This window comes from Dendropsophus ebraccatus, chromosome 11 (assembly GCF_027789765.1).
Source record: "Dendropsophus ebraccatus isolate aDenEbr1 chromosome 11, aDenEbr1.pat, whole genome shotgun sequence".
In the NCBI taxonomy this organism is placed as follows: Eukaryota; Metazoa; Chordata; class Amphibia; order Anura; family Hylidae; genus Dendropsophus; species Dendropsophus ebraccatus.
Genome location: NC_091464.1, coordinates 8,709,404 through 8,728,082, shown reverse-complemented (window position 1 = coordinate 8,728,082; position 18,679 = coordinate 8,709,404).

The following is an 18,679-nucleotide window of genomic DNA, read 5'->3' as shown; positions in this document are numbered from 1 at the left end:
ACTAAACCCGCTTTTACCTTATACCCCTTCACCAACCTCCCCTTGCCACACAAACTCTAAAGACACTCCAGTAGCGTTAGAAAAAATGGCCATAACAACCTCTTTATTAAAATTTATTAAAGCAATACAAATCAAGTCTAGGGAGGTCTGGCAGAGCACCATCAAGCAGCATCGGTAATTTAATAACTATCCCCCAGCCGCACCGCCCGACTCGGAAGCTGGCAAATTTGTCATCTGGCGCTGCACCCCCGTACTTCCAGAAACACCAATAAAGAAGTGGGGGAGTACATCGCTCTTAGGGATCCCCCTCAGAGTAACTCCACATTAAAGTGCCCTGCAAGGCCTCCCTACCACAGGCTTTCATAACAATAAAGAAATCAAAAAGCCCACACCTGGCCACCAGATAACCCGCAATAAGGGCGGGCGGGAGGGCTGAATCTGGTCCGGCACGAACTGAAGCTCCACTTCTTCACCACCTCTTCTTGTAGCCCAGCGTCCATTGGTAAGTGACTCAACTAGCAACTCTCGCACTTTGCCCTGTTAGTCCCCCCCCCCCACTAACCCTAAGGGTTACCTAACCCTCTAGGCCTACAATCCCAGCTAACCTAGTCATGCTGGGACTCCCGCTCCTTGCCCTTCCTTTCCTTGCAAAAAGGAGAATTCCAAAAATGGAGGATACGCTTTGAGCAGTTGAGCAAAGGAGGTTGGTTGGTCACCCGTATAGAAGCAGCTCTGATAATATCATGCCTCCCAAATGTCCCTCTCTTGGAGGGACAGTCCCTACTTTTGACCCATGTCCCTCTGTGACATTTTTCATGTCACATTATTTCACACATGCAGACTCCCATATACATGTCCCCATACACACATCCGTTGGTTTTACGGATCAGTTTGGTGCCACAAAACAATGATTAAGTCAATGTCACCGATCATATGATTGTGGGGATACTTAACCAATAGAACAGGGAGGGGGAACCTTTGGCCCTGAAGCTGTTGCAAAACTACAATTCCCATCATGCCTGGACAGCCAAAGCTAAAGCATTAGGTATTCTGCTTTTTCTTTACAATCTTCAATGTGCAGATAAATAAAATATTGTAGCAGCCCAGACATTTCCACTTGTGGCAAAACTAGTTGAGTAAGGCTGGGTTCACACTACGTATATTTCAGTCAGTATTGTGGTCCTCATATTGCAACCAAAACCAGTAGTGGATTAAAAACACAGAAAGGCTCCGTTCACACAATGTTGAAATTGAGTGGATGGCCGCCATATAACAGTAAATAACGGCCATTATTTCAATATAACAGCCGTTGTTTTAAAATAATAGCAAATATTTGCCATTAACCCCTTAGCGTCCCATGGCGTACCTGGTACGTCATGATGCCGCGGGGGGTGTTCAGAGCGGGGTCCCGGCGGGACCCCGCTCTGAACGGCACCGATCCCGGCTCGGCAATAGATTGCTATGGCCTGCAGCAGGCCATAGCAATCTATCACCGATTACAATGATCTTTGCTGTGTATATACACAGCATTGATCTCTATGAGAGATCAGTGCTGTCTATATACAAGCCCCCAGGGGCACTTCTAGTTAAAGTAAAAATAAAAGTAAAAATGTTTTTTTATTAATAAAAAATCCCCTCCCCTAATAAAAGTCCAAATCACCCCCCTTTTCCCATTTTATAAATATAAATTAATAAATAAACAAATAAATAAACATATTTGGTATCGCCGCGCACGTAATGGCCCGAACTATTAATTTATCACATTCCGGATCTCGCACGGTAAACGGCATCAGCCCCCAAAAATTCCAAAGTGCAAAATTGCGCATTTTTGGTCGCATCAAATCCAGAAAAAATTTAATAAAAAGTGATCAAAAAGTCATATATGCGCAATCAAGGTACCGATAGAAAGAACACATCATGGCGCAAAAAATAACACCTCACACAACCCCATAGACCAAAGGATAAAAACGCTATAAGCATGGGAATGGAGCGATTTTAAGAAACATATATTTGTTAACAATGTTTTGAATTTTTTACAGGCCATCAGATACAATAAAAGTTATACAACAACTTGAGGAACATATATAACAAGTCAGTTTTACCATAGGGCGAACGGCGTAAATGCAAAACTCCCCGAAATCAAAACAAATTCGTTTTTTTTTTTTCAATTTGACAGCGCAAATGATTTTTTTCCAGTTTCGCAGCATATTTTATGGAAAAATAATGCCTGTCATTGCAAAATACAATTGTTTAGCAAAAAATAAGCGCTCATATAAGTCTCTAGGTGAAAAAATGCAAGCGCTATGGACTTTTAAACATAAAATGGAAAAAGCAAAAGCGCAAAAACGAAAATTGGCTTTGACCTTAAGGGGTTAAATGGCGGCCATCCACTCAATTTCAACATTATGTGAACAGATCCTTTCTGTTTTTAATCCACTCCTGGTTTTGGTTGCAATATAAGGACCACAATACTGACTGAAATACACGTAGTGTGAACCCAGCCTAAATATGGAAGTAAGCTCAAACAGGTTGTCTACCAATGCAACCCCAAAGTTATAACATTGTCACTGGTGTTGCGGTGTAAATAAGAATGTAAATATTAAAGTGAAGACCGTTCATAAAAGGGGGATAAATGTTGAATCGAAATAGTTATAGATTAAGGCTATGTTCACACTACGTAAAAGTACGGCCGATGTTGCCGATGGCAACAACGGCCGTACTTTTGCCGCGGTGGAACAATGCCTTACTTTCAATGGGATCCCGGGCAGAGCATATACACATGGTACACTGACATGTCAGTTTTCTGCGGCCGGAATTCAGTGAATTCCTGTCAGTTCACACAGTGAAGTGAGCGCCTCCGGCCGCTCGCTTCACTGTGGGCTATGGGAAGCTCTGATGCGGGCGCGCGCTGATGCGCCTGCATCAGAGCTCTGCGGCCGGAAAGATCATCCGGCCGGTACTTAAGTACCGGCTGAGATGATCCAGCCAGAGACCGGCCGTTCCGTGACCCGGCCGCGATCACGGAACGGCCGGTCTCTTACGTAGTGTGAACATAGTCTAAAACTTAAGAACTACCCATGACTGGGAAAGAAAAGGCACAATACGGGACTAATTGAAAATGTTGACATAGGATAATAGTGAGTTGCAGTAGACACCGCGACTTCGAAGGTAGACAGATGGTCCGCTCACGTTTCATCTGCCCTATTGGAAATGCATAGAGTTTTCACGGAAGACTGACAGGCAGTGAAGTATATAAAAAAGAGTCATCTATATTGTTTCTTGATCGCTTAACTTCGTTCTTCTCTCTCTTCCCGAGCACATCTCTGGCCCTTACTCTTTTTACATTTGCTTTAGTGCTTAGGCTATCTTATATTTTTCTTTTGACGAGCACCCTATCTTATTTCTCTTACATGGATGTCATTTAGATATGGAAATGGCAAACCTATACTATTTTTATTTAATTATTTTATCCCCTCATTTGTTTTCCTTATGTTTTTCTTCCTTTTTGTTGTATTCTGATTCTCCATTGGTTTGGATAGCTCATTGAATAGGTTAACTATTATGCCATCAATGTGTTGTTTAATTGCGCTCTTTGAGATTCCAATTGTTTAGATGTACCTCCTCTGTGTTCATTCTTTATGTCTTGCAATACCTCCCCTTTTGCCCAACAAAAAAAGAAGCAGTCCAGCAATCGTCCAAAAAATCCAAAATTTTATTGTAAATTCATGCGTTTTGGCAGGTACTCAGCCTGAATTTGTCATGCAGCGTATAGACTGAAACGCATCAAGTGGACAGTAGCGAGTGGACTCCATTATGGATTTAAATTTATGATTTTAACTGGACGATTGATGAATCCCTTTATCTCAAATACAGTGGTAACTTGGTTCTCAAACTGCTCTGAACCTAATTCATTTCTCAAACAATATTTTTTGAGGAAAGTTTTCTTAAGAACTCAAACACTTGTTCGGTTCGCAAACACTTTTTCGGCACCCAGTCTTGAAGTCTTGTGCAAAACCTCTTTGCAACTAACCACATAGAAACATAGAAGATTGTCGGCAGAAAAGGACAAACTGGTCCATCTAGTCTGCTTATTTAGTATTTACTTTCTTATTATATTACGATAGATACATTTTTTTTGTGTGTTTACTGGTGCTGGAGAAGAGGGTGCCCTCAAGGGTGGTGCAGTAGTCATGAGGTAGCTGAGAGCAGTCGCTGATAGTGTTGGTCCTGGTGGGGATGGCCCAGCTTAGCTATGGTGGTGTCTGGCTGACGTGGTTGTGGCCTGGAGTTATGTAAGTGTGGTAATGAGGGGACAGAGAGAGCGGAGAAAGGGAAGGAGCCAGGGCTGAGGTAGAGGGGGCTCGGTTCCACAGATCACACAGACAGACATCGAAGCAGTGCTGGGGGTGTTGGCATCACTTTGTGGCTGTGCTTCTTTATGTTCCCTATTGTTTGCCCCCTGCTTCCCCTCCAATCCTGCCCTGTACTGTATTTTCTGTACCAGCTGTCACCATGCCCTACGAAGGAAATTTTTTTATCAAAGGCTCATAAGTGGTAGACTAGACACTAGATTATATAGTGCAATACAGATTTTATTGGATAAACAACAACAAAAGTGCTTCATAAATACAGTGAAAGGATTTCTTTAGAGGGCAGAGATAGCATCCATGTAGGCAGTAGATGAATTGATACACAGATTGGTAGTGGTGTGTGTGTCCACGGTATAAGTGGCTTTTACACCCTGCCTCGCTCTAAGGGTCCACTGGGACTTAAGCAACCTTAGTGCCTAGCGGAGGATGTCCCTATTATCCGATAGATGAGACAGTCCGTTTAGGAGTGATAGTGTCGTCACTTCCTGTCATAGGATAACGGTCTTGCATGTGTATAGTGGTATAGTGTATGTAAATACAAGGCTGTGCAGTGAATGTTCAAACCAACATAGGTTGTGATAAAGACTGAAATTTAGAACAGCAATTTAGTTTTTCCACAGTTCAGCCGACGCGTTTCCCCCTTAGTGCTGGTAGGGATAGTTGGGTTCATCAGGGATGTTAAGTATGTGGATTATCAGCCATGTAGCAGATCTCTCAAACCTGTCAGCTTTGTGTAATGGTTGTTGCCCAGGGATCCATTAGTATTGGTATGGATGATGGTAAGAGTAGTTTGTTATAGATAATGTCGTTAGGTCTAACCGAGGGCTCTTCTATACCGGGGCTCTAAATCTCTTCCACACCATGGAGGGACTCTGATATACCCACATCACAGGCACCTTTACCTGTACGAGTCCGGGCTACATCCTGCTACCTTTTACCGGCATCATATAACAGTGACCTGACGACATTATCTATAACAAACTACTCTTACCATCATCCATACCAATACTAATGGATCCCTGTGCAACAACAATTACACAAAGCTGACAAGTTTGAGAGATCTGATACATGGCTGATAATCCACATACTTAACATCCCTGATGAACCCAGCTATCCCTACCAGCACTAAGGGGGAAACGCGTCGGATGAACTGTGGAATAACTAAATTGCTCTGTGTAATAAGGACAATGGTCAGCCAATGACTGATGACTATTGGCTGATGATCGTGACTTTGGGTCCTGTCTAAATAACATTGGCCGCTGACTGCACATTGTTACGTGTAATAACAATGTGCGGCTGACAGCTGATAAATGTGTAAAGAAAATAATAAAGCTTATACATTCCCGTCCCCGCTCCCCAATGCTTCTGCCTGTTCCCGATATCTTCCTGGCTTCTGCCTGCTGCCCGCAGCTACCTCTGGAGCTTCAGAGCTGGTCCCTGAAGTGACAGGCCGCACAGCCAATCACTGGCTGAGACAGGACCGCGTCACAGTCAGTGATTGGCTGAGCAGCCTGTCATGTTAGAGACCAGCTCTGCAGTTCTCACAATAGCTGTGGGCAGAAGCCAGGAAGACATGGGGGAGCGGGTAAAAGCATCAGGAATCGTGGACTTATTATTTTACACTAAATAACTATAGCCCTATATCATAAACAATATATAAGTGCCTATGGACACCATAGCTTACTCAGTGATTGGAGCTAGTGCCAGAAACTGTGGGACCTAAGAATTGCGTTGTATCATACAGGAACATCGCAAATAGTTTTACTGCTGGGTAGCAGGGGCGTAACTAATGCCATAGCAGCCATAGCAGTTGCTATGGGGCTCGGTGCATCAGGGGGCCCATGGCCTGCTCCTGCACTACACTGGGACCCCCTGAGCCTCAGAATTTGTTGAAGCCAGTGGCCGAGCAGGCCTCCCAGGTGCTACAAATGTCCCTTAACGGCAAGCGCTCATGACGAGTTATGACTACACTTGATGGCTTAGTGGTGGTGGTAAGGTGTGTGGGGCTGATGAGAAGTTTGCCATGTAGCCCAGCCATTTCTAGTTATGCCTCTATTGGTGAGATCTTGATGCCGCCAAGTTTTGGTACATAAATCTTCAAAAACAAAAGATTGAAAGGCCACTTTCTAGAATGTTGGTGCATTTCTACATACTGAAGGAGAGTAACTATATGAAGTACTGTTAATGTCTGCCTCCCAATGACGGCTACAAGCACATTTTCATTTTTCAAGGAACGACAGCTTTCATGCCCACTAGCAAATATTGCTGTTTTAACCCGGCTTCTGCTGTCAGACAATCCCAAGGCACATTACTTGACATGGATTGTGCTCAGTCCTGTGATTTCTTTGTAGGCTGCTCGGTCGTTTTGCTGGCTTTGCTTGTAATCCCTTCAGGATCCTTAACCGATATCCCTTCTAGCTGAAGTTGTGACTCTGAGCTTCTTACATTGAAGGCACCAAGGGGAGAGGCAAGGTGTAACCTCATCATAACCCGTATTCCTTCCAAATCAATCTCCATGGTTACCAGAGAACAAGGCCTTATCACTTCCAGCTATTCTCCATGCATGATCTAAGGACGGGGACATGTGCCCAGGCTATACGTAAACAGAATTCCAAGGAGTCCACTAATCTCTTAACGTTAATTTTCATTTATGAACTAAATGAACACAATTTAGATTAAAAAACAAAATATACATTAAAAGTTTGGTTCCCCTACTTTATCTGTAAAATAATAGGAGATATATATAAAAAATAAAATAAAAATAGCATGAAAATAAGAAATATGTCCGCACATATAACAATGCTTTAAAACTATTATTGAAGGCCTATGCCCAGGATTGGCTACACGTCTTGTTCAGACTCGTTGAGGTCCAACACCTGACACAAACACTGATCAGCTGATTGGAGGGGTTGTCGGGCACTGGCAAGTAATATGGCCCACCATTGTAATACAGCTCCATATACTAGGTAGTGTCTATGCCTTGTGTGGTACCCTAGTCCCATTTTCTTGAATGGAACTGAACTGAAGAGAGTACCAATCACAGATGCTACCAAATGTACAAAACTATGTGTGGGAATTAAGGAAAGGACTGGGGAAACAGAGCTGGCCCTAATGCTTAATGGGGGGTGCACAGAAGGACCTAATACTATATGAGGGCTGCACAGAGGGAGCATAATGCTATATGAGGCCTGAATAGAAAGGGCCTATTACTATATAAGGGGCTGCACAGAGGGGCCTAATACTATATAGGGGCTACACATTGAGGGACTATTACTGTATGGCTTCTGCACAGAGGGTCCTAATATTATACTGTATTGGGCCCAACAATGGTTATAATACTATGTAGGGGCACATCAGGGGGCCTAAAACTATATAGAGGCACAGAGGTGGGCCTAATACTATGTGGGGGCACAGAGGTGCCTGACTACTGTACAAGGGCACAAATGGGCCTTATACTATGTGTGGGTAAAAAGATGACCTAATAGTATATGTGAGAGAGCAAGATATCATTAAGAAATCTCTGCGGATGATGACCTGGGCAGGAGGAAAAAAAGAGTGAAAATTGAACAACTCCCGAGAGAGAAGACACCCCCTGTTATTCTCTCATAGAAGATGCCCCTTGTGAGTCACTGGATGTATCTGCACCCTGTAATATCTTTTATGGTTTGCACTGCCAGGAGCTGGTATTTACCTCTTATAGGGAAACAATTAGTCTTTGTGTAGTGGATTTAATTAATTAACAGTGTGGTAGTAATAGTCTTTATATGGTTATATGTGGCCATGATACAATGGTGTTATTTGTCCTGTGTAAACTGGTACTATTAGAATTATTAGTGTTAGTATACTGTATTTGGTCAGTAACAGTAGGATGGTAATGGTAGTGGTCATGGCGTAGTAGTAATATTTGCCCCTTCTATACTGGTATTATTGTGAATAATAGTCATATGGTATTATATGGTGATAATATGTGTCCCTTTCATTCCTTTAGTCTTTTTCTTTCCATGCAGTTTACCGTCTCCATTTTAAAGTCAATGGGGTATGTTTTTGTGTGAAATTGTGTGTTTTTCTTGAAAATGAACAGAATATCCCCCGATTGTGACGAAACCCCTTCCCCTCCATGATGTGGGTTCATTAGAAAGTGAAAAGACATATGCAGGCACCATAGGGGGAAATACGGGAGAAAGGTGGTGAAAATAAAGGCACTTGGGTTCACTCACCTTATGATGTTATTCTCGGAGCACAACATCTTAATACCCTCTCAGTGGAGAAAGTGATGTAGGTCGGAGCAGCCACTAGGTTGCTGGAATCCTGAGCCATTGGGTTTTAGCAGGATACACAGAATGGTGGGGTGTCAAGTCCACGCAGAGGTGGATATGTAGATGAAACCTTGGTAGGCACTGACCGATAGTAGATATATGACAAAGTCCAAAGCAGGTACTAGTAAAAACACATTTATTTCTCTCAAGCAGTGGCGGACATTTCACTTATGCAGCCAGTTAAGCTGCACAGGGGCCCAGGCCAACAGAGGGGCCCTCCAAACTCTGAGCCTCAGCCTAGCGGGCCCCTCCACTGCCTTGGGCCCCACCGCATAGGTGATATGTATTGTCCATCCTACCATATACCAAATGCCTGAGTAGATGTCCTGCCTCTCGCCGCCCCCCCCCCCCCCCCGCGCCGAGATTCCAGCATCCGCAGCCTGCTCCATGCATTGCCCGCCCCACATAACACACTTATCTATTGAAAATGTGAGCCACAGCTGGACAGCAGCGCCACGCTCCAGCCCTGCCTCGGGACATGCGCACCAGTCACGTCACCTAACGGTCGTATATTGCATATCGCGGCATTGGGCATCCTGTTGACCTGGAGGACCCCTGGGGGCCAGGTGGATTATTGTGTGTGGGGATGGAGGGCAGCCAGAAATGTGGTGGCATGGTTTGCTTATGAGGGGGCCCAGGCACATTTTTTGCACAGGGGCTCTATGTAGTCTGTTTTCGCCCCTGGTCTCCAGGTACAGCGCGTTTGGGGGTACAGGGGACCCCTTTCTCAAGTCATGGATCAATGGAGCCACATCACAGAGGGGAGGGGAGATTGTCACACTGGGGGGCAGCAGGCCTGCCTCCAGGGCTTCATGCCAGGGCAGTGCTTGGGAATAGACCGGCGCAGTGCAAGGGAACCGGGCGGCATTTAAAAAAAAAAGGAGCGCGCCACTGGCTTCCCTGCGCTGGTGCTGGTCTCTTATGGAAAAAGCACAAAGCGATGTACCTGGTGCTACATTCACTTTAAACCTCTGTTTAGTCGTAATACCAAATGGCCATCAACAATCCAAATGCTGAGAGCTCAGTCAGTGTATACAGTACACCTCGCTGACATCTTTGTGTGGTTTCATCTGCGACCCGTGAATCCAGGCCTAATACATTCATTACTAAATGCTTTGTACTTCCCCTAAGTTAATCTGAATCAATTTGGGGGTTGAATGAATAATTATTAAGGCGAGTTCATCAGAAGTTCTATATGAAAGCACACGTCTGGAGAAAGCTATTTCTGGCTGGTTTCATATTGGGATTTCATTTCAGATCACATGTTGTTAGACAAGAATAACCCAGCTTTTCTGAAAGGAGATTAACAAAGCTGGGATAAAGCCCAGCAATAACGGCTCAGCCGAGTACACTCCATTTAAGTCCTCCTTTAAACTCTCCGCCATGGCGGTTCTTCTCAGTATGGGCCTATTTTCTGACTATTCATATCCCTTCAACCACTGTTGTCTGCTATTGTTTTACTGCTGAGCTATTCCCAGACTTTTTGTTTCCTAGTGAAAAGTAAAGTCTGTATGAGATTCTATTATTCCATTTCAGAGTTGTTAGTGTGTGCGGCATGCGTTATGCTCTCAGAATGGAAAGAGCCTTTCCCGCTATTCTAAGATGAAAGTGCTTCCCCCTCGTGCTGAATGACACAGTTGGGATGGAAAAAATTAAGAATAGAAAATACTAAGTTAATTATTAGTAATTCCATTGATTCCAGCTAAAATACACAAATTGCTGTGAATGGTGAGGCAAATTTAGCATTTCAGAGGAATTTTATAATTTTGGTGTTTGTGATTCACATTGTTTCACGAAAAAATGTTTACTGAGATAAGTGATCGGCTATGTGTTCATGATTAGAGATGAGCAAATTTACAGTAATAAGGAAGCAAAGCGATTTGTAGAAGGAGGATCACATGTAACGGAATCACACCATATTTCACACTGAGAGTTCGAAGTGAGATCCGCTGCAATTCCCATACTGCCAGTTTGATTAGGATTACATACTCGCAGCGGCATTTTCATCCTGCTGCGAGTATCTAAAGTCTGTCCCCTTAACCAGGTGTGTCATTACCAGTCAGCGCTCCGGCTTGCTGCTGTGGCTCCCGGCTTCCTGTCCCACTCAGCCAATCACTGGCTGCGGCGGCACTGATTGACTGAGCGCGACAAAAGCAGAGGGAGTGTGGATCGGTAATGAATGCACCAGGCTGCCGCGGTTAGAGGGGACAGACTTTACATACTTGCAGCGGGATGAAAACAGCGCTGCGAGTATGTAATCCTAATCAAACTGGCAGAATGGGAATCACAGCGGTTCTCACTGGAAACTTTCAGCGCGAAATCAGCTGCGATTTCGTTCTGTGCAAAACTGGCCTAGGGCTAGGTTCACACAATGTATTTATTTATTTAAACAAGAATGGCCGTGGTTGCCGATTATAAAAGTGGCCGTTCTTGTAAAAAAAGGAATACACTGGGGTAAAACTTGTGCAAACAGCAGCCACTGGGCACACAATGGATTGCACAACGACTATTGTAAATTATTTTGGCCACTGTTCAGAGTCTGTTCACATAATGTATGGGCCCTATTTACCCGGACGATTATCGTTCAGATTATCGTTAAATCGTTCGAATCTAAACGATATTCGTTCGGTTGAAATGTAGTTAACGATTAACGACCGAACGAGAAATCGTTGATCGCTTTATAAGACCTGGACCTATTTTTATCGTTGCTCGTTCGCAAAACGTTCGCAAATCGTTCGCATTGAATAAGACATCGTTCGGTCGTTTGCAATAGATACAAAGGCAATAGCGAATAAATAGCGAAGAAAAACGATCGCAATTACGATCATAAGTAACGATTATCGTTCCATGGAAGTGAGTGAACGTTTTCAGATCTTTCGCAATAGCGATCGTTAATCGTTAACGATTATGCAAACGATAATCTTCCGGTGGAATAGGACCCTATGGCCATGTTCATGGCCATATATTGTATAGAGATCAATGGTAATTTGGATTGTAGGCACACCCAACTGTGCTCCCAATCCAAATGAAAGAAAATGATGTTCATCCGGATGACCCTGCAGTACCAGCAGGGTGAATATGTAAGTTAGCGGCCGTTGTCAATACATAGTGTGAACTTAGCCCAAGGCAATGTTCCAAAAAAAAAAAAAAAAAAAAAAAAAATTTTTTTTTTTTGGGCTAGTTATGGCTGGTTGTATAAATAACATTCGTCATTATGAAATAACAGACGACATTTGGCCTCAAAAAGAAGTTGGGAACAAAGTCTAAATCATGTTATAAATGGTAAATATAAAACATGTAATAATTCCATAATCATTGTAATCTTGTCAGTTACTGTATAGAGTGGAGTTAATGCAATATTAATGAAACAATGTCTTTTTTTTGGGCACCCACAATAAACTAACAAGAGTCATTCAAAACGCTATATAACCCCGAAATAGTGGCAAGAAAAATACTTGTCCTGCAAAACCCAAACCCACAAGCAGCGACTTAAAGAGTTCTGGATCTCAGAAGGTGAGGTCATTGGGACACTTGTATAAAAATTTGCAATTTCTCTTTCTAATATTTAGACACCATTAGGCTATGTTCACACAACGTTTTTCCAGCTCCGTTTAATATGATGTCTGTCATTTTGAGTCTAAAATAACGGACGTCATGTAGCAGCCTGGCCTCCCCTTAGAGCAATGACTGGTGTTTGCACATTATTCTAGTCTGGGTTACTAATTGGCCGTTGGATGTGGCTTGAATTTAATAGTAAAAACGGAGAAAGAACAGTGAGAAAAGAAAAACTGTGTGTAAACTACTAATAAAAAAAAACATCCACTGTTTGTAAAAAAACATCCACGTCCGAAAATAGTTGTCATGATCATTATTTTGACGTCTGTGGTGATAACGTCCGTTATTCAATACATTGGATGTCCATTTTTCCACTGACTTCAATGCATTGCACTGCAGTCAATTAAATTGCGGCAATAACGGTCGCCCTTTCTCTTTTTCTGACATTGTGTGAACATAGCCTTACTGCTTAGTTGAATAAAACCTCAGTTCGGAGCATTTTGCGTTGATTTGTTTTGTTGTACAGATGGAGTAACTTTAATCCGACACGTCACATTACAGATCACAGATGTAACCTTACGCTTAGTGAGATGCGATGTGTTACATGCCGAGGTGAACGTTTGCTATATCTGTAAACTAAACTGATGAGTGATCTATTTATGTCTCCAGCCGAGTTTAAGTCTCATTCCCTTTTAATAAAACTCATGTGCTCATTAACCCCTTCAAGCCCAGGACAATTATCGTTACCCTATTTTTTTTGTGACACCAATTGTACTTTGCAATGACAGATTTTTCCATAAAATAGGCTTTTATTTCACCTGATGGCTTTTAAAAATGTAAAACTTAAAAAAAAAAAAAAAACTAAGGGGGGGGGGGGATTTATCAGACATGGTGTAAAGTGAAACTGGCTCAGTTGCCCCTAGCAACCAATCAGATTCCACCTTTCATTTTCCAAAGAGTCTGTGAGGAATGAAAGGTGGAATCTGATGGGTTGCTAGGGGCAACTGAGCCAATTTCACTTTACACCATGTTTTTTTTTTAATTTTAAAATTGCTTTTTTATTGTTTTAGAAAAAAACTAAAATCACATCAGAAACAAGAAACATTAAATATCTTTTACATCCAAAAACAACACCACTTTACACCATGTTTGATAAATCTCCCCCTGAATGTTCTCAAAATCACTCTATTCCCAGGCTTAGGCTATGTTCACACTATGTAACTGTGCGGCTGTATTTTTTATGCGGCTGGAAATGTGCGGCTGAAACTCCGGCCGTGGGAAAAAATAGACATGCTGCTGAAAACATACGGTCATTTACTTGGAAAACTGGTTCAACTAAAAATAACAAATAAAATCTTTAGAAAGTGATGCAAACACCTCTGGATGCATCTGGGAAAGCAGGGAACACTGTTTACATGAATTGCTATTACCGGGGTTTGCGATCCTCTGCACTATAGCCGATGTCTCTCATGGTTAATATATTTAATTAATAAAACACATTTTCGTTGTAATAAAGTCCCTTTCATTGTTCAATGATTAAATTTAAACGAATCCATCATTTAGCAATTAAATATACTGTTAAAATAAATATATAAATAAATGTATATTTATATATATATTTATTTTTTGACAGTATATTTAATTGCACAATGATGGATTCGTTTAAATTAAATTATTGAACAACGAAACTGATTTTATTACAACGAAAATGTGTTTTATTAATTAAATATTAATTAGTACAGGAAGCTCCATAAGCCGTTAATTCATATTGCCGGCAATAGAGCATTCTGTACTAATCATCACTTTACTTTAATGAAAACATCAAGTGTTTCTTCTAATTATGTTATGACAATAGCATTATTAGAAGAAACATTTAGAATTATATGTGCGCTCAGCTGATTGGCTGATCGGCTGAGCGCACATATAATGAGCCGGTCCGCAGTACAGTGACTTCATTGTGCTGCGGACCAGCGAAGAGGACACATCGGGGTGAGTATAAGGGCCCTATTCCACCGGACGATTATCGTTTGCATAATCGTTAACGATTAACTATCTCAAACGACCGCTATTGCGATAGACCTGAAAACGTTCACTCATTTCCATGGAACGATAATCGTTACTTATGATCGTAATTGCGATAGTTTTTCTTCACTATTTATTCGCTATTGCGTTCGTATCTATTGCGAACGACTGAACGATGTCTTATTCAATGCGAACGTTTTGCGAACGAGCAACGATAAAAATAGGCCCAGGTCTTATAAAGCGATCAACGATTTCTCGTTCGGTCGTTAATCGTTAACTGCATTTCAACCGAACGATTATCGTTTGGATTCGAACGATTTAATGATAATCTGAACGATAATCGTCCGGTGGAATAGGGCCCTAAAGCTCTCCCCACCCCCTCCCCAGCACTGCACCCCTCCCAGCAAGGAAGGGGGGTCACTTAACCCCTTTCTTGCTGGGATGGGTGCAGTCTGACATCAGTCTGGCCCCCAAGGGGTTAAGGGGGATGCAATACATCCTCCCTTAACCCCTTGGGGGCCAGACTGTAAGCAGCAATCTGTAAAGATGCTGCATACTGTAAAGAGCACAACACCGCTCACAATGATGGGTGTTGTGCTCCTGTTTGTGTGTTTTTTGTGTGTTTCTCCCTTTTTGTTTTTCAGATATCGGTATCCTGTGGATTACGTCGGATTACGTGGACTACGTCGATGACCAGCAGGTGTTTGGTGTTTTTTTTTTATAAAATGGTCAACGAGGGGTGTGGGGGTGTTTTTATTTGAATAAAAAAATGTTTTCACTTGTGTGTTGTCTTTATTTCTTTACTTTATAGACTTAGTAGTGGAAGCCGTCTAATAGACGGAATCCATTACTAAGTCGGGGCCTAGTGTTAGCCGGTGTAAAATGGCTAACACTAACCCCCTATTATTACCCCAGTACCAAATGCCACCAGGGGTACTGGGAAGAGCCGGGTGCCAGTGGTCCCGGAGCGTCAAAATTTGCGCTCCTGGACTGGGGCGGCAGCAGGCTGGTAGGATTTAGGCTGGGGAGGGCCTAAACCAATGGCTCTTCCCACCCTGGTGTTACCAGGCTGCTGTCGCTTGGTTTTTAACCCGGCTGGTTATAAAAATAGGGGGGACCCTATGCGTTTTTTTTAAATTATTTATTTACACCACTTCCTGTAGAACATACGGCAGTTGATAAGTACTGGAATACTGGAATTTTTTAAATAGAAGTAAAGTACAAATCTCTGGCACTTTCTGACACCAGTTGATTTAAAAAAATAAAATAAAATAATAATAACAAATATATATATATATATATATATATATATTAATATAAAAAAATAATAAATATTGCCCGTTAAGGAATAAAGCTGGCTAAAGTCAGAAGATAGGGATCCCTTTAAGCAAGTGACTCGCAGAATTGTTACAGAAGCTAAACTTGGACACAACAGTATAAGGGGTGTTTCCCTTTAAATATTTATTATGATTCAGCACACTTTATACACTTCACCTATTTGCTAGTACTGCTGGGAAAGGAGACTGTAATAACTGACGACTATACTAGAACGGCTAGACAAGAGGATATTAGGATGTAATCTGCAAATTATATTTAAAAAAAAAAAGGAAAAGAACAAAAAAAATAACTTTCATCATTGTAATTCCTGAAAACGGTGGAGTGACTGCCAGATGGAAATCTCGGAGAATTAATATTAAAATCATTTTTCTATTAGCATTATCTGCAGCGGGGTTACATGCAATAATCCAGCTTGTAAAATATTGAAGGTTTAAAATTCTGAGCATCCACCAATAATGAATGTGTTACGGCTCTGATGAGGTGGCTGTGACCTGGGAGAGCTCGGCCCAATTTAGCTTTGATTAGATCAGACCCCAAATGCCGCGGCAATTTTTTAGAGAGCTTTAGAGATCGATGTGGATATGACAGGACAGGGAGAGGAAGAGATTCTAATATAGAGTAATGGCTGAGGAGAAGATGAGGCACGATCGCTGGATATCACAATCAGGCCAGCTTAAACCCTTCAGTGCTTAATGTCTCATTACTGTTTAATGGGCCTGGAGCATGCATGCATCTTTTATTTTACCGGCAGATAAAATATCAAACATTCGCTCCTCTGCACCCAGAAAACTTTACGCGTCGGCATTCTGATACAACGGAAGAAAATCGATTTCTACAAAAACGATTTCTAATGACCGGCCCCCAGCTTATAATCGTATATGATCGTATATTCTAAAAAGTCTTTTGACACATCAATAGATAAGGGTAGTAAGGGTGGTAGTTGGGTGAAGTAAGGTGACAGGAGTAGTAGTACAGTAAAGCTACTGATAGGAGTAGTAGTACAGTAAGGTGACTGATACAGGACTAGTAGTACAGTAAGGTGACTGATATAGGAGTAGTAGTACATTAAAGCTACTGATACAGGAGTAGTAGTACAGTAAGGTGACTGATACAGGAGTAGTAGTACAGTAAGGTGATACAGGAGTAGTAGTACAGTAAGGTGATACAGGAGTAGTAGTACAGTAAAGCTACTTATAGGAGTAGTAGTACAGTAAGGTGATACAGGAGTAGTAGTGCAGTAAAGCTACTGATAGGAGTAGTAGTACAATAAAGCTACTGATAGGAGTAGTAGTACAGTAAGGTGACTGATACAGGACTAGTAGTACAGTAAGGTGACTGATATAGGAGTAGTAGTACATTAAAGCTACTGATAGGAGTAGTAGTACAGTAAGGTGATAAAGGATTAGTAGTACAGTAAAGCTACTGATAGGAGTAGTAGTACAGTAAAGCTACTGATAGGAGTAGTAGTACAGTAAGGTGACTGATACAGGACTAGTAGTACAGTAAGGTGATAAAGGATTAGTAGTACAGTAAAGCTACTGATAGGAGTAGTAGTACAGTAAAGCTACTGATAGGAGTAGTAGTACAGTAAGGTGACTGATACAGGAGTAGCAGAACACTTTTAATGAAAGGAAATTTAAACCATGCAGCAATTGCATCTAGCCATAAAGAGAACACAAGGGCTCCCCCTGCTTGCACTTGTCTTTCCCAAAGCTCTCCTCTCTCCTCGCTCCTCTCTCCTCTCTCCTCGCTCCTCTCTCCTCGCTCCTCTCTCCTCTCTCCTCTCTCCTCTCTCCTCGCTCCTCGCTCCTCTCTCCTCGCTCCTCTCTCCTCTCTCCTCGCTCCTCTCTCCTCGCTCCTCTCTCCTCTCTCCTCGCTCCTCGCTCCTCTCTCCTCGCTCCTCTTTCCTCTCTCCTCGCTCCTCTCTCCTCTCTCCTCGCTCCTCTCTCCTCTCTCCTCACTCCTCTCTACTCTCTCCTCTCTCCTCTCTCCTCTCTCCTCGCTCATCTCTCCTCTCTCCTCTCTCTCCTCGCTCCTCTCTCCTCTCTCCTCTCTCCTCCCTCCTCTCTCCTCGCTCCTCGCTCCTCGCTCCTCGCTCCTCTCTCCTCGCTCCTCTCTCCTCGCTCCTCTCTACTCTCTCCTCTCTCCTCTCTCCTCGCTCCTCTCTCCTCGCTCCTCGCTCCTCTCTCCTCTCTCTCTCTCCTCGCTCCTCTCTACTCTCTCCTCTCTCCTCTCTTATCTCTCCTCGCTCCTCTCTCCTCGCTCCTCTCTCCTCTCTCTCCTCTCTCCTCGCTCCTCTCTTGCTGGCAGTATAATAACTGTGTGCCCGTCACTTCTGGCACATGCATTGTACACTGGGAGGGTGGGAGTAAAAGAAATAAAACAATTGCAAGCAATGGTGTTTTGTTTTTGTTTTTTTTGGCAGACATTTTAGGCATCTGAAAAAAACACCCTATTTTGTGTTTTTTTTTGTATGTAAAATATATAATAATATCGGGTCTAAATAAACATTTCCTTGTAATAATTTGTGAAATGATTGGCCATGTGATTTTTCATGACCAACAGGGATGCTTTGTTTCTCCTCTTACAGCAGATCATGTGATGACAAAGAAGCGACATCGTCCTCAAATTCTTCTGGTAAGGCTTACAACGTTCCAGTACGCCTCCATATAGAAGGGCAGTTTGCATCTGTGGTTTTGGTGGACAAAGTAGTGGAGCAGATTTCAAAATTCCATCCAGAAAAAAGGAAACCTGGCAGACTCATTATAGGTCATGGGGGAGAGTTTGATACTATACAAAATCATTATAAAATAATACATTTGGATTTTATTAGTAAATTAAAGCAGTAGAATGTAAAATAATCTGTTAGTCTTTAAAGGGAATCCGTCATCTCCTGGGCCCTACCTGAGGTGCTGGCAGTGTGCTATATCTGGCGGCCCCCAGTGAGCATGGTGCCTTTTTGGTAATTTTTTGTGCAGCGTATTATGTACAATCTTATGTCTCTTGCTGTACTAAAGAGTCACAGAGCAGTTGTTTGTGCCAAACTCTGGCATGCATCCTCCTCCCTCTTCATGAATA